We start from the raw sequence: 15,837 nt of genomic DNA, 5'->3' as shown, positions 1-15,837 counted from the left end.
CCATCATGTTACCTTTTTGAATATAGACCTAATAATTAATAAACAATGACTACATTCACCAATGTGTTGAATATCATTTTTATTCTTTCTTACCTCTTTAAATGCAGTTTTGCTTCGTCATTTGCTTTCAACTTTTATCAAATGATACTTATTGTTTTTCTGCCAACCCTGTTGCATTTGATAGACTAGACTATAATTTTGGGGACGATAAACAATGTTCAATCATGACCATGAATTCCTGATCAATAAATGAAGGAGATTGATAATCATATTGAATAAATACTTGAGGTCTCTTTTATATGTTGAGATTATAATCCATGTTATTTGATTCATAAAGTTATGTATGCCGGGCTTATTGTTGCATGATCTTAGTGTTATCTTTACTAGGTTGCTTTGTGTTTGAATTATATTTAATCAATACTGTCTTTATGCTATGTAGTTTAACCAATTATTAATTTTATATTTGTAGTAGTTATTCAATTTTTCAAATTCCAAAAGTGGATTTCAAGTTCAACCAACTCATATCATACCCAAAAAAATAAATTGGATGAATCTTTATCAGTATAGACAATACTGTTTATATTATTCATGGAATTCAAATCTAAACTTTTTTTGTGATTTTGTTTTTCTATCTTCATAATGATAGTATCTTATGAATTGTATGATTGATTGCCAAGTGGAGGAAGATGACAAGCCAACAAAGAGGGATGCTTTATATCATGAGGGTGTTTATCACTATGCTTCTCAATTGGCAAAAGTACTGAGTCACTCACTCACAAGCATTCTCATGCTCAAGGTATCAGATTTTTATGCTAGCTACATCCTTGAGTTATTATTCTTTTTTTTTTTTTTTAACACCAGCATTTATGTTCACAGTTTTTCAATGTAGTTGGGGTTTAAAAAAATCGACAATTCCAGAAATGTTAGAATCTCTCTCTCTCTCTTTCTATTTATTTCTGCTGTTTGTGTTGACTTTATTTTCAAATATGTGCTTAGTGAGAAATAATAATAGTATCAAATGAATCAGTTTGGTGAGATTCCTTGTGTGTGTTTTGATTTTGAAACTGAACTCGCTAAAACATTAATTACTCTTGCATGGAATATCCCAATTATTGCCTTAAAACTGGTTTTGATGGATATCATCAAACTATCACTTTTCATCAAGCTTTTCATCTTAATTGTTTCGTTTAAACTGTTTATTCTTTCCCAATAATTCTTTGCATGTGTTTTGTAACAAATTTTGCTTTTGTAGATACCTGGTAGTTATCTCAATGTATAATATGATAAAGACCCTTTTCACAATGCTCATTATACATACATACATACATATATATATATATATATATGTATTCATTCTAGAGATAATGAATTCTTTGATGGCGTTGTAATAAAATCTATACTTGCAAGAGCTGATGACCAAGCTCCCTTGGAGTCTCAGGAGATATCAATTAGTAGGAATATTTTCAGATCTTTGTCAGATAGTGTTGACACGTATATATAGACCTGAAGAGATCATGGCCATTATCTTGCTAAACGATTTTTTTTTTTAATAAAATGAAGACCATTTTTTATTGACATCAAAAATAAACTTTTCTACAAGTTTACCCAAAAAAAAAAGCTTTAAATTATGCGTTTATAGAATTCAACATTCAAATGTTATTAGCTTTTAACGTCGTTATGTATTGCACAAGAAAAGTAAAACCATTGAATACATATTTCATAATAGATTAATTAGATAAAATTTAATGGGCATTATTATTATATTTCATTGCGGGATTTAAATTTAAAATAATGAACTTTATTTAAGTATATTGTGAGTATATTCTTCCCATGTATAATTATGCGCTTTTGAAGTTGCTATTGATTATTAACGAAATAGGATGGTGTTGGTTTTTGAAAAATCTATTTGATGGCTTACAATTCGAGCGGATTGGAAAGCGTGATAGGCAGTATTATTTTTTATCAAGGTGATATAATTGTTTCCGCATCTATAGGCACTATTATTTTTGTATCAACGTGATGTAATTGTTTCCGCATGTACTATTTATGAATGAAGGTTTTTGTTGATATGATTTGATATTCATAAAGGAATCATAAGGTTATTAAGCTAGCAAATTGAGATTTAAGTCTTTTCATAATAATTAAAACACCAATGTCAGTTCGAGTGTAATTATTCAGAGTTAATGTTTTTGTGGTCATAAAGATTGTAATAAGTTGGGACTTTTGTTATATTGAAGTAAATTCTTTCCGTGCGATGCAGGGGTGTTAATGCCAGTTAATCAGCAGTAACATTACCAATCAATGACAAGAAATCTTTTACTACCAACAGATGGTTATGGAAAATATGAAAATCACAGTCACAAACTGGATGAAGGATTAGAGCAACCAACCCGAGAGTAAAAGCAGCAAGGACGGTGAACGACAGCAAATAAGAGCCACGATGACCGATGACGAGTGACGGGGACTAACGACAAGTGACAACGAGTGACTGAGTGAGTTTATTTTCAGGGGAGAGAGACATGTGAGATACGGCTCTAAGGAGAGAGGCGTGGTAGAGGAAAATGTGGGAAAATTAGCCTGGAGAGATTAGAGAGTGGATTTCAAATTGGTTATAAAAAACTCATTCGCTTTTATTAGGCGTAGAAAGTTCAGGACGCTTAGGCGAAAGCCACGAGGCCTTGGTGGTTCAGTCGTAGCGTTTCCATAGAGCAGGTCTGGCGTTCAAACTTCCTTTCGGCAACCTTTTGTTGTGGCTTTTTTTTAATTCTTCTTTGAAAAAGAAGATGCAAAATCCAGCTTTGAATACTCTACCTAAAGGATTCTCAATCACATTCAATGCCAACTGAAACAAATGTTACATTTGGAAATGTTTATCCTATGATATAAAATATATAAATTATGTAAACATGATTTAGTAACCTTTTAATTAAAATGTTATTATATCTTTTGAATTATGTATTTTTACACAAATTTAACTAAAATATAAGTACCTTTCTCTCATCTTTTTAATTATATTATGCCTCACAATTATATTACCTTTCTCTCCCTTATTAACACTCTATCTCTCACCCCCTCTCTAAACACATTCATTATGGCATGCTCACACTACACACCCATATATAAATTATTTTTTATTATCCATCTCTTTCCCTCCCCAGTACACCAAACAAAATATAAATATCATATATCTCTCTTGCACACCCTCTCCCTTCCTCCCTTTCTCACTCTCACCCACTCTACGTCTCCTCTCTAGCACAAAATAATGCACCAACATCACATTATTTCTTAAACTCTCTTTCTTTAAACACACTAATATGTGAAAATACTTTATTTATTGATGATATATTACATTAATGAACAACATTATTACAAAAATATGATGTTTTTAAGAAGATTCAAAAAGGCTTTCTAGTGATGACAAAACAAAGTTCAGTAGTGACTGTGTTTTGTCGCTGGTGAAACTAGAAGATGTCACTGCTGAAAGTAAAAACCTTTAGCAGTGACCTAAAAAGTCGCTGCAGGAAGTAGAAATTTTTGGCAGTGACTACGAATGTCACCATCGAAATTCTAATTTTCTGTGGTGACTTTTTGTGTCATCGTAGAATCATAGAAACTTAGACTTTTTGCAACTTTCTACCGTGACTTTAAAAGTCATCACCAAAAGTCGTCACTAAAAGTCATATTTTTTGTAGTGAATGATCCCATTTTCCAAATCCTAAGAGTCTACTTGGTACCAGGAAAATGAAGGGAAGGGAAAATTTTAATAAACTTAATTTAAAGATCAAAAGCTTTTAATTACTTTTAGTTACTCATTTATCTTATATATTCTCTATATTATCATTTCAAAACCCTACTTCCCCATTTTTTAACATCAGACTCATTAAAATTTTTCTTTCCCTCCCCTCTCCTCTGTTTCTCTCATACCATTGGGTTAAAGCAACCTTCAACTGCATAGTGTAAACTAGTATCCAGCTCACATCTTGTGTTTGGTAAATGAACTTCTGAAACATAGCTTTTTTTGGCGGCCAAACATTGGTTTAGTAGAAGTAAATTTTCTTTGTATAAAAAAAGATGTAAATTTAATTTAAAAAAATTTTCGGATGGGGGTTTGTGGTATCCAATAGAAGTCATGAGAGAATCAGAGGTTTCAAAGCGATCTAGGGAATATGATTAGAAGTTTTGAACTTGCCTTCGAGTCAGGAGCATGTGCTCTTTCAAAAGCCTCTAATCCAGAACATAATGCATTGCATAACGTTGCTTCATTTTCCCCCTAACGCTGCTATAAGTCTTTCTAAAACTATTTTCGGCGAAAAGAAGAAGTCTTTCTCAAACTATAAAAAATAAGAAAAAATAATATAAGAATTCCTATAATTTTACATTATTTTTAATCGAGTATTTGTTTGTTATTTTCCTTTTTATTGTGGATCCTTATAGTTTCCTCAATTTATAGTATTGGCATCTATACTTATAATTTATTAATTTGTAAGAGAAACAATGTTAGTAGTTGATAGCATGACTCTTAATATACACCTAGATTCATTTTGACATATATATCTAAATAAGATAAAAACCAATCACCTTACAGATTCAATATAAATGCAAGGAGCGAGATAGACATAAGCATAATTTTTTTTTCTTGGTTTCATGTTGATGATAAACAAATTTTATTTCATCTAAACTTTAAGCATTGGCCGAAGGGGGTAGCAAAGCCTAATATCTTTCTGAACTAGAACCCTTGCGTGTTGGAGAGCTGTGCCTAAAAAAACAGAAGCAGTGAGCCCATTCTTGACCAAACCATCAGCTACAATATTGCATTCTCTAGGTATGTAATGAAGATCCACTTTCCAATTAAGAGAGATCTGTTTAGAGGGCGTTTAGATTAGTTTTTTATAAGTAATTTTATTTATATGAGATAAGTATATGAGAAGTGTGAAATTATTTTTTTAAGTGACTGTAAGGGTTTGCCAAACTCCCTGAGTTTTGCGGTCCCAAAGTTATGAGGACATCAATAAAAATCTTATTGTCACATTCTGCCACAATTTCCTTGAACCCCATATCATAAGCAAGATTGAGGCCCTTAAATAAAGCCCATTCCTCAGCCTCAAACAGAAAAATTGCCAAGATGGTAAGAAAACCCAATAATCCACACGCCCTCCAGTCTGGAACAGCCAAGCACCATCCACGTTTAATTTAGCCGCATTAGTATTTTTGTTTGGGATCACAATTGGACGCGCCAAACGTTCTTATACCAATTTGAAATAAACCTCTTTTTACATGTTTATTTCGTACTACTTCCGATTCTTGATATAAGAGTTAAATAACTAATTTATAAATATTAAAAAAATTAATTAAGTTAGCTATTTGTAATAAATGTATGTTTTCTCTACAATACTATTGTTAATCATGCGCATTTAAATTATTTTTTGATATAAATTTTTTAACATGTGTAATTATTATAGGGGTTATTTGAGAGAAAAATAAATAAATATTGAAGATAAAATGGGAATCTTATATTTATATTTAGGACTAAATTGAATCTTCAATTTAGTCCTACATTAAAAACAGGAGGTACTATTGTCTAAATCACCATTGACTGTTTTTTCTTTTAGGAAAAAAATCGATCGCCACTTTGAATGGAGCACTTGGGCGGTAGCGGCTGCTAACCCTGGCCTCTATTAACATCGGAAATGTTTGCAGACCGAGTGTTCCCTACATCACGCGGCCTATGGTAAATCAGGCTTGGGCTCAAGTGTTGAGTTAGGCCTCAAGGGGTACAAAACCATGTTGGATTGATTGGGCTATTTTGCTTTTAGTGTTTTGGTAAAATAGGTTAATTGGCCTCTTGTAGCATAACTTGATCTTCATCTTTAATGAGTACTCATTTTCTCACGCATGTTTCAAATGGCAAATTTTGTAGATTCCCCTTCAGTTTAAGCACCAACTAGCTAAGCTCTTGTACATTGCATCTAGCACAAACGAAAAATGATTTGCATGATTTATGACTTAGGAATAGCATATCTCACAATTTACTTTAATTTTATATTGAGTATTGAATTAACATCAATATATCATTATATATTGATCTTTATCTTGATGGTATTTTTAATATTAAAATTAAACTACGTGATATTACTAAGTTAGATTCATTTTTATGTTTAATTCATTTTGAATAAGGAAAAAATTTACAAAAAAGAACCTAAAACTTACTAAATCCTAAATCACCAAAACCTGTTAATTAAAATATAGAAAACAACCTTAATTTGGGATTTGGTAATTTTCAGGTTTTTTTTGGGTGATATTTTCCCTCCAAATGAAGTCTTGTAAGTATGAGCATTGGGGAAAAAAAAATCAAAGCTAAAAGAGCTTCTCCCTATTTGAAACCTAATACTGCTATCAAATCAAGATTATTTAGTTCGTTGTCACCAAAAGGAGTAATTTTGGATTGAAGTGCATTTATCATGATGAGAGATCTTGTGATAAAGATTAATCTGAAGAGGAGTCACTGTAATTTAAAAAATTGAAAAAACAACAAAAAAATCTTATAAAAATAAAAGTAGAATGTCAGAATGAGTGATAATATTATTAATTAATCTTATAGCACAATAATTTATGTAAAAATTATTGGTGAAAATGAAAAGTGAGATCATGTGAGATTAATAGAATCTAATTCTTTCCTCGTGGAAGCTTACAATAAAAATAATGAATTAAAAAGCAAATTATAAAAAATGATAAAGCACTTGTATTATGTGTACGAAGCTTATGGAAATGAAAAGAATATGCCAACTGAGTGTGTTGATTTGTACTAATAACGCCCAAAGTGCCCCATAATCTGTGATATATATGCTTGAAGGGATTATTTCATTACGCACTAATGGGCAATGGCATGATTTGATTTCAGTAGATGTCCTTTCCATCCTAATGTACTTAATTGGTTCCTTTAGAAGCTTCATGGAATTTTATTAGTGACATTTATAAAACAAATTAGTGATTCCAATACACATATAATGGTTAATTTTTATCTCAGACGGCTACATTTTTTTAATGGGCTATAAATATTATAACACTTTAAACTTGTTTTACTAACCTTTAATGATCAAAATATGTAGTTAAAATGATTGTTTTATTTTCTTGTCATACATCTTATATCTGAAAATCATTCATCTTGAGCTATCAAGTGCAATATAATATCTATATTATTAGAGTGCTTAATGCTTCAATGTACTCATCTGGCTTTTTGAGAGAGTTTAATTGAGTGATCTTCTTTTTGAATAATTCATTGTAAAGATAGGGTGCGGTATGCTAATGATAAATAAAGACTGTGTGGTATCTCTTAATATATTTATTGTAAAAGATAATGACTGTAATGGCTCACAAGTACCTGACTTAATTTAGTGTATTGTGCAAAAATTCTCAAAGTTTCAGGAAATTAGAAGTAGGGTCACGTGGTTAAGGCCGAATCCGAATTAAATCATGGCTTGCAATTTCTCTTTCCTAATCTCCTTACATTTCCAACATGTCCCTTTTATATATTTTTTTCTTGTATTAAACATTTTATTTTAAGTCTTTACTGTACCATATCTTAAGGAAAACAATTTCAAGCTTCGTATATACTTATTTTAGCCTGATAAATTAGTTAAACATTGTCATAGATAAGTTTCTGCATTTTCTTTTGGTCAGAAAATAAGTTTCTGAATTGGATTTTGATCAAATTACGCACTTACACTTTGTTTAGCTGAATTTTGTTTTTGGAAAAATTACAATGAATTGAAGTCTGAAAAAAAGAAAATAATTACTAAAAAATCCTAATAACAATATAAGCTGCTTGTAATGGCAAGTCCTAGAGTAGAAAATGACAATTTTTTAGACTTGTTTTGTAATTATTTTTCTCCCTCATGACCTTTTTGTAATTTTTTTTGTTGCTTTAAGGTCCAAAAACTTTGTAAGCACCCAATTCATTTTTCCTCTTGGGTATGTTGCCCTTTCTAGAAATTTTGAACAAAGAGTAGATTACTCATAACTCCTAAATTTTTTTTTTCTTTTTACAAATCAAATAGACATCTCTTTTATTTGTTGGGAAGGTTATAAGTATATTTTAAGATATTGGAAGTTTGTAATTTTAACAATACTTATGTCATTTGTGTAATTTAATATATTTTTTGGAAGAAAGCTTGTTTGAATTATGAAAGTGGAAGGACAGTTTGTATAATTTTAAATTTATATTAAAAATAAAAATAAAATATATGTAATTTGGAAAAAAAATATCTCTTATAATTTAATGTTTAAGCAATAATTCTTCGACTTGGTTTCTAGACAACGAAACAAAAAGAGGTGAAATCCTGAAGCTAGGAATCGTTGTTTAGACTATGAATAGGAAACTCATAATTTAGCATTTTCCATTTGCTTCCACTTTCTTTATTGTATACTTTTCCTAGAAGGTTCAAAGTCTTCATATTTTTTATGAAAGACGCAGAAAAATAAAGTCATTTAAGTTTTTTTTTTTTTTTTTGATGAAGAACCTGAAACATCAAATTAAGCAGCTACATCATTCTGTACATACTCAGAAAGAAAATCAGGAGTGGTCGTAAAGCACACAATTCCTTCAGCAACCCCAAGGGCATGTTTAGCTAAACAGTCCGCTACGTAATTTGCTTCTCGACTGCACCATTCCACACTTGCATCCCACTCTCTCTCCAGCCATCCTTTTATTTCAGCTAATAGATCGTTCTCTGCATGATCTTGGGTCCACCCATTACGTATAGCTTCGACAGCCTCAAGACAATCGGATTCAATTACTACCTTTCTCCACTGTAAATCCCAGGCCCTCTTCAAACCGAGCAGAATAGCCCAAATCTCAGCATAGAAGCTGCTGCCTCTTCCCAGATGACACATGAAACCAGTTAAAACCTCTCCCTCATGGTTCCTTGCGACTCCCCCACATGCAGAAATACCGTTTCGCCCTTCAAGAGCACCGTCCACATTAAATTTGATGTAATTCACTAGAGGTGGCAGCCACCTGATAGCCCCTCTCTCCTTGCCGCTACTTTGATTCAATTGGAAATTCGCCCAGGAGACTACAGCCCGAATCTGTCCGAATAGCTGCACAACACTACGTGACTGACCATTGAAAACACCCTCATTTCTGTTAATCCAAATTTGTCTACAGGCAATCCTAAACCAGACACACCATGGGGCTCCCATAAACAGAGTTGTCTGATTTAAATTCCAGCTGATCCAATCGCTAGTATTAATCACCGAAAAGAACCTATCTTGTATTTCAGCCAGAACGATTGCTTCCCACAAATTGTGCGCTTTGTGGCAGTCTCTGAGGACATGCATAATATCTTCACGGACATGCGCACAGATTGTACAAGCATCGCTATGTTGTAGCCCTCTCCTCGCTTGTGACAGATTCGTAAGAAGACAACCCCGTGCACAGAGCCATAGGAAGGTTTTAACACGTTGAGGCACCTGCAGTTTCCAGATCTTGCGCCAGTCACCTCGTCTTGGGGAATCAGATCGATTACACAGTAAAGAGTAAGCAGACTGTACTGTAAACTCGCCACTCTTGGAGCCTTTCCATCTTACTGAGTCTCTGGTCTCACCACGAACTGTTGGGGAAACTCTTGCAATGGAATTAATTACAGAACTAGGGAGGAACCGGGAGAACCTAGCCCAATCCCATTCACCCGTTTGGTTAATATACTCATCCACTGCATCATTCAGAGAACTTCCGGGAACGTCATCAGTCACATAAGATATTAATTTCTCATGGTGGGGTAGCCAACAATCTTGCCAAAAACGAATCCGAGACCCATCTCCTAAACTCCAGCCCACCCCTTTCAGCGTCATTTCCCAAGCTTGACGAATGCCCTTCCACGTTTGAGACTCATTTCTTCCTTTCTACTTTTGGTATCACATCGCCGCCACATTTATATTTTCTCTGAGGAATTTGACCCACAGCGCGTCACGTCGTTTCATTAGGCCCCACCCTAGTTTCATCATATAAGCCTTATTCTGCTTCCTAGCACAACGTAAACCCAAACCACCCTCTTCCTTACGTTTGCAAATATCATCCCAAGCCACCAGATGTATTTTCTTCGTTGAACCAGCCTCTCCCCACAAAAAACTCCTACACCTCTTGTCAATCTCATTCGAAAGTGTCAAAGGCAACGGCATCGTCTGCATTGTATATTGAGGAATGGCAGCCACCACAGACGACACTAGAGTATGCCGCGCAGCCATTGACATCGTACTAACCTTCCAGGACGTCAGTCTTCAATCCATCTTATCGAGGATGTACTGATAAGTCTGTTTAGATACCTTGCGATGATGCAGGGGAATTCCCAAATACTTTCCCAAATCTGCAGTGGGCATGAATCCTAAGAAATTGCTTATTTCTTGTCTCCTGTTATGATTGACATTATGGGAAAAATAAATTCTTGATTTGCTCTCATTCACTTTCTCCCCTGACGCTAGACAAAAATCCTCCAAGCATGCTTTTATCAGACCCGCCTGATCTAAGGAAGCTTCTGCAAATAAGATTAAGTCATCAGCAAAGAAAAGATGAGAAACTTTTGTACCATTTTTCGACAACTGAAAAGGAAGCCAATTGCCCTGTGCTACTTCATTCTGTATCATATGAGCAAGTTTTTCCATGACCAGGACAAACAAGTAAGGTGAGATAGGATCTCCTTGGCGAATACCACGTGATGGGGCAAACCGTTCTCCTTTGGAACCATTCCATGAAATTTGCATCTCCACCGATGAAAGGCAATAGTAGACAACATTAATAAACTGCTTTGGTAAGTTTAGTTCCTTAAGACACTTTATCACAAACTCCCATCGAACTCTATCATACGCTTTTTCCAAATCGATCTTAAGGGCCATGAAACCCCTTTTCTTATTCAAATTACGCATTGAGTGAATAATTTCCTGTGCCAAGATTACATTGTCAGAGATTTGCCTCCCTGGGATGAAGCTACACTGATTCGGGGCCACCACCTCTGGCAGGATACTCTTTAATCTATTCGCCATTATTTTCGTCACCACTTTATAGACAACGTTACAAAGACTGATGGGGCGGAAATCACGAAAACTTTGCGGTTTGTCAGTCTTCGGGATTAAGACTATAATTGTCCTATTTACCCGACTGATTTCACTAGGATTCTGTATCACTGTGCTTACCAGTTCCATCACTGAGGGCCCTACCACTTCCCATTGACTCTGGTAGAATAACGGGTTAAGTCCATCCGGGCCCGGAGCTTTCAATGGACCCATACTGAACACAGCTTGCTTGATCTCTTGTGTAGTAACCTTGCGGCCCAGTCTCTCCATATCCACTTCTCCTACACTAGGAAACGAAGCACCAAAGTGGACTAGATGTTCTGTATTGTTTTCCTCTAAAAATAACTTTTGAAAAAACAAGGTCCCTTTTTTCTGTAATTCTTCTTGATCATAGCACCATTCCCCATTCTCCTCCTGCAGCGCTTCCACATACTTCTTCTTCCTTCTACAATTCGTCACCGTATGAAAGTATCTTGTATTCTTGTCCTCGTGCATGTACCAGTTGCATCTTGATCTTTGCACCCACATAAGCTCTTCTTGTATTAAACATTGTTCTAATTGTATCCATTTTTCTTGTTTCTTCCTCTCCCATTCCTCGTTTGAACACCCAGTCACATTCATAAGCTCCAATTCCCTCAGAAGGGCCACCTTTCGTCTATTGATGTTCCCGAATACATTTTTATTCCACACCGTCGCTGCCTTTTGAAAGCTTTCAACATTTGCTTCCCAACTATTTTCGTCATACCAAGAGCGCCTTACCATACGTGTAAAGTCTTCATGAGTAACCCAGGGAGCAAAAAGGCGAAAAGATTGATTCGACTGACGACGTAAGAGATTTCTCTCTAACTTTAACAGTAAAGGGCAGTGGTCCGACTTCAACCTGGGGAGGTGCACCACCACCGCTTCGAAGAAATGTTCAAACCAATCAGAGTTTGCAAGGATGCGATCAATCCTACTGTATGACTGGCCGCGACACCAAGTAAACCGAGGCCCTTGGAAGGCAATTTCTGCAACACCACTGTTTCGAACCCACCGACCAAACTCCCTGTCGCTTCCCACCCCTGTTCTTGCCATTGATAACCTGTCATTGACATGTAAGGTTGCATTAAAATCCCCACCCAAACACCACTTCCTCACTCCCATCTGCTCAATCAGTTGAAGTTGCTGCCAAAGTGACCGCCGCATAATAGGATTAGGGTGCCCATAGACCACTGAAAAGTCCCAGGTGTCTGACATACCTTGGCTGAAAACTCCATGAAGAACCTGATTATGTTTATACGTTACCTTGAAATCAACATCTTCATCCCAAAAACACCAAATTCCCCCACTAAAGCCGACTGCCTCAACGGCATCAAAATTCTTCAAGTCCAAACGACGCGCCACTGACTGCGCCCTCTCACTCTTCTGTCTTGGTTCCAATATTGCAAGGAATTTAAAACCATATCTTTTTCTCATCTCGACAACCAGCCCAATAAAACCTTTACTTCCAACCCCACGAGCATTCCATATTAATATGTTATCCTTCATCATAATAAATTAACAAGAGAAGATTTCCAGCATCATCTACACTGATAGACCCCTTCTACTGACAAAACTGACCCTCCATCCTTCACCCCACTGTGCTGTTCATTTGACAGAGGATTATTTCTAATAATAATCTCACCATCCTTCTTCGCTCCAGGGTCAATGGGATGTCATCGCCCCAGATAATGTCCATCCCGCCATCACCTGTTGACACCACCTCTTGCGTATTTGTTAGCAAATTCCCAGCCTCATGAAAACTATCCATATCCATATTGGCACTAGATTCAGCGCTACTTTGGCCCAAAACTTGTATTTCCGGTTGCTTCTTTACACCACACAGATATGCAAGGCCCAACCTAGATTTAACCCTCATTAGATTATCCATATCACCATGATTATTGACATGTTTCACGATCACAAACTATTGATAATAGTTAAATTAAGATAGTGCAAAGGAAGCCTAGTTTGGCACGTTCTATATTTGCTTCCATATCCTTCCGCTAACCAAAACAAAACAGTGAATTTCTCATGGACAAAATCCGGGAGAAAAGGGCAAAATCTTATAAAGAAATTAAGTATTCTCACAAAATTTCACCTAGAAAAATGAGTGTGATCGGAAAACAAATTTAGCATTAATATTTTAAATAAAAAGGAATTGATTCACAAATAAATAGAAGTCCACAAGTAAATGGAACGTTCATAGATAAACCATATATAATCCAATAAAATAGAGTTAATAGAGCAGAAATTTAACATACTGTTTTTTTTTTTTTACTCAAAACAACATCATTTCATAGAAGGAAAATAAAATAAAATTCAACCCAGTTGACCCGTCTAAAACTCTTAATTGGATTGATTAGGGAACTGATTTACCAGTTCATTGATCTTAGTACCATAAAATTTGTAATTATTATTTACTTCGAGGGTTAAAATTGTCACACTCAAAACAAACCATATACAATAACAAAGCAATGGCCAGCTGCTGGGGTTGAATGACTAGGAAACTCAATATTCTTTAAGTAGGTCCTCAAAATAAGTCTTGTATAAAAAAAAAAGAATTAAGTTGAAGAGTTTATCCTAATTTTTTCTATCACGATACACTTGAATCCATATTAATAAATAGTATTAAATAATGAATAATGAATGGTTTGTTTAAAAGAAGCAGCAGCAATAATGGTTGTCTCCAGAGAATAACACTTTTAATTCTAGTTTTGAATGCAAAATTGAGACACTTTTTATTGATAAGTTGCACAAATGATTGTCCCCAGAGAATAACACTCACTACGTCAAGACCACACCTTATGCAATAATTGATCCAACTCCAAAATTTTCATTTCTTTGGAGTCATCCAATTCCGATAACTAAGCTCGAAACTAACCCCAAAAAGGGGAAAAGACTAAGCTATAAAAGTTAGTCAATGAAAGAGCCAGTCCTTAAATTCTAAATTCTCAAGACTAACTTAACCACTCATTAATTTCAGAGACTAGAGCTAATTTAATAGACCTAAAAATTCAGGAAACGACCAGATTGTGCAGATTGGCTTTGCTTGTAGTATTAGTTGTACTGAAGTTTCCATGAAAATCATCCAAATTCCAAAGGCCGTCCCACAAAATCTCTTCATTTAAGGCTTCTGGTGCAGAGGAATTGTCATTATTATCAATAGTACTGATCATTGAGTAGAAGCAGCCTTGTTCTTCTGCGTTGTTTGGATAGAAGTTGGCCATTGAACAAAGGGTAGAAGGCACTTCGTAATCATTGTTACTGTCTTCAAGCAAGGCCACAATACCTTTCATGTCCAATTGCAATTGTTGCTGCGTTTTTGTTGTTGTTGAAACTGCTGCCTTCTCAAAAGGCGATTTTTTGCCTTTTCGGATACATTAATGGGACTTTTTGCCTTCTCTTGAAGTGAGTCCTCCAATAATTCTTTATCTCATTATCTGTTCTTACCTGGCAAGCTTCTTGCAATTGTTGACCATCTGAATTTTGTTTGGAATGAAGAAAATTGTCCCATATATCATATAATTGGCAAAGCTTTCTGTAATTTTTTTCTAAAAGTTGAAGAAAGAGGAAGATTGAAAAATTTTCTTTTTTACCTGTTTCCCCACCTAGCATGAAGCTCTATAATTATGCTCTCTTCTTGTGGTGTTATCTGACCTCTCTTGAGGTCTGGTCTCAGATAATTCACCCACCTCAATCTGCAACTCTTTCCATTTCTTTTCAGTCCTTTGAAAATAGCCAAAACAAACCCAAACCAATCACTTACCCATCATAGATCAATCAAAAAGGAATAGAAAGAACCAGGAAAAAAAGTTACTGAAACGTGAAGAGCGTGTGTATATATTACTAGATCATAAATATGAAGAAGGACTTGCGTATATTTACCTGCAAGTCTTGAGACTGAGTTCCATCTTCCTTCACCATGCATTTGACATACTCTATTAGAAGTCTGTCTTCTTCAGCAGTCCAAGGCCCCTTTCTCCAACCAGCTTCTTCTTCTATTATACTCAAACAACCCACATGGCTTCCCATGACTAATCCTTAATACAATTTTATTGTAATAAAGAAGGAGAGGAAAAAAGAAGACTAAGATGATGGATGGTGCTTTGATAAAAAAGTTTGTCTTTCAAATTCTGCGCCACTGATTTGGGTTTTGTGTTTGCAGCTTATGTATTATTGGCTGCAGCTAATTATTCCTAGGTAACCCATCTTAGATTACAGCAAAAAAGATGCTCAGGACCTGTATAAAATAATAATTTTACTTAAAGATCTCAAAAAATAAAAATTTCATAAAATGAGAGAGGACACACCTATAGCTTATATTACATGTACTTTTTTAGAGTTATTATTTTTGAATATGACAAATTACCAATTATTTGATATTATGAATAATTGAAATTTGAATATGGTGAAATTTTACTGAATATCTGTTACTATATATTCAACCTCATTACGTTTAGTCCCAAAATTATGTTGCTACTTTTTCTTTCCAGGGTTACCAATTTTGGTTTCTAAAATTATAAATTATTCAAAATAAGTTAATAGTATTGAAATGAGACAATCGTGATTTAAAATATAGAAGTAATATCGAGAAGATTTAGTGATAATTTTGGTCGTTCAAAAAATTATTTCAATCTTTAAATATCACTAATTTGGGCTATGCGTGCCTCTGATAATGCCATTTGCCTATATTTGATTCTGTGAGTCAATCAACGGTCATTTTCATGTAATCCTATCCACTTCCCTTATTGA

General features: G+C 34.7%; 1 pseudogene; it reads right to left on the bottom strand.

The window, feature by feature from the left end:
- Positions 1-13,889: 13,889 nt before the first annotated feature.
- Positions 13,890-15,117, bottom strand: LOC114726042 (myb-related protein 305-like; annotated as a pseudogene).
- Between the last annotated feature and the right edge of the window lie 720 nt (positions 15,118-15,837).

This window comes from Neltuma alba, unplaced genomic scaffold, assembly GCF_004799145.2.
Source record: "Neltuma alba isolate B1F8T4 unplaced genomic scaffold, ASM479914v2 tig00012326_pilon, whole genome shotgun sequence".
Classification (NCBI taxonomy): Eukaryota; Viridiplantae; Streptophyta; class Magnoliopsida; order Fabales; family Fabaceae; genus Neltuma; species Neltuma alba.
The sequence above is the reverse complement of the archived record's forward strand: the minus strand, read 5'-3'. Positions and strand labels throughout refer to the sequence as shown.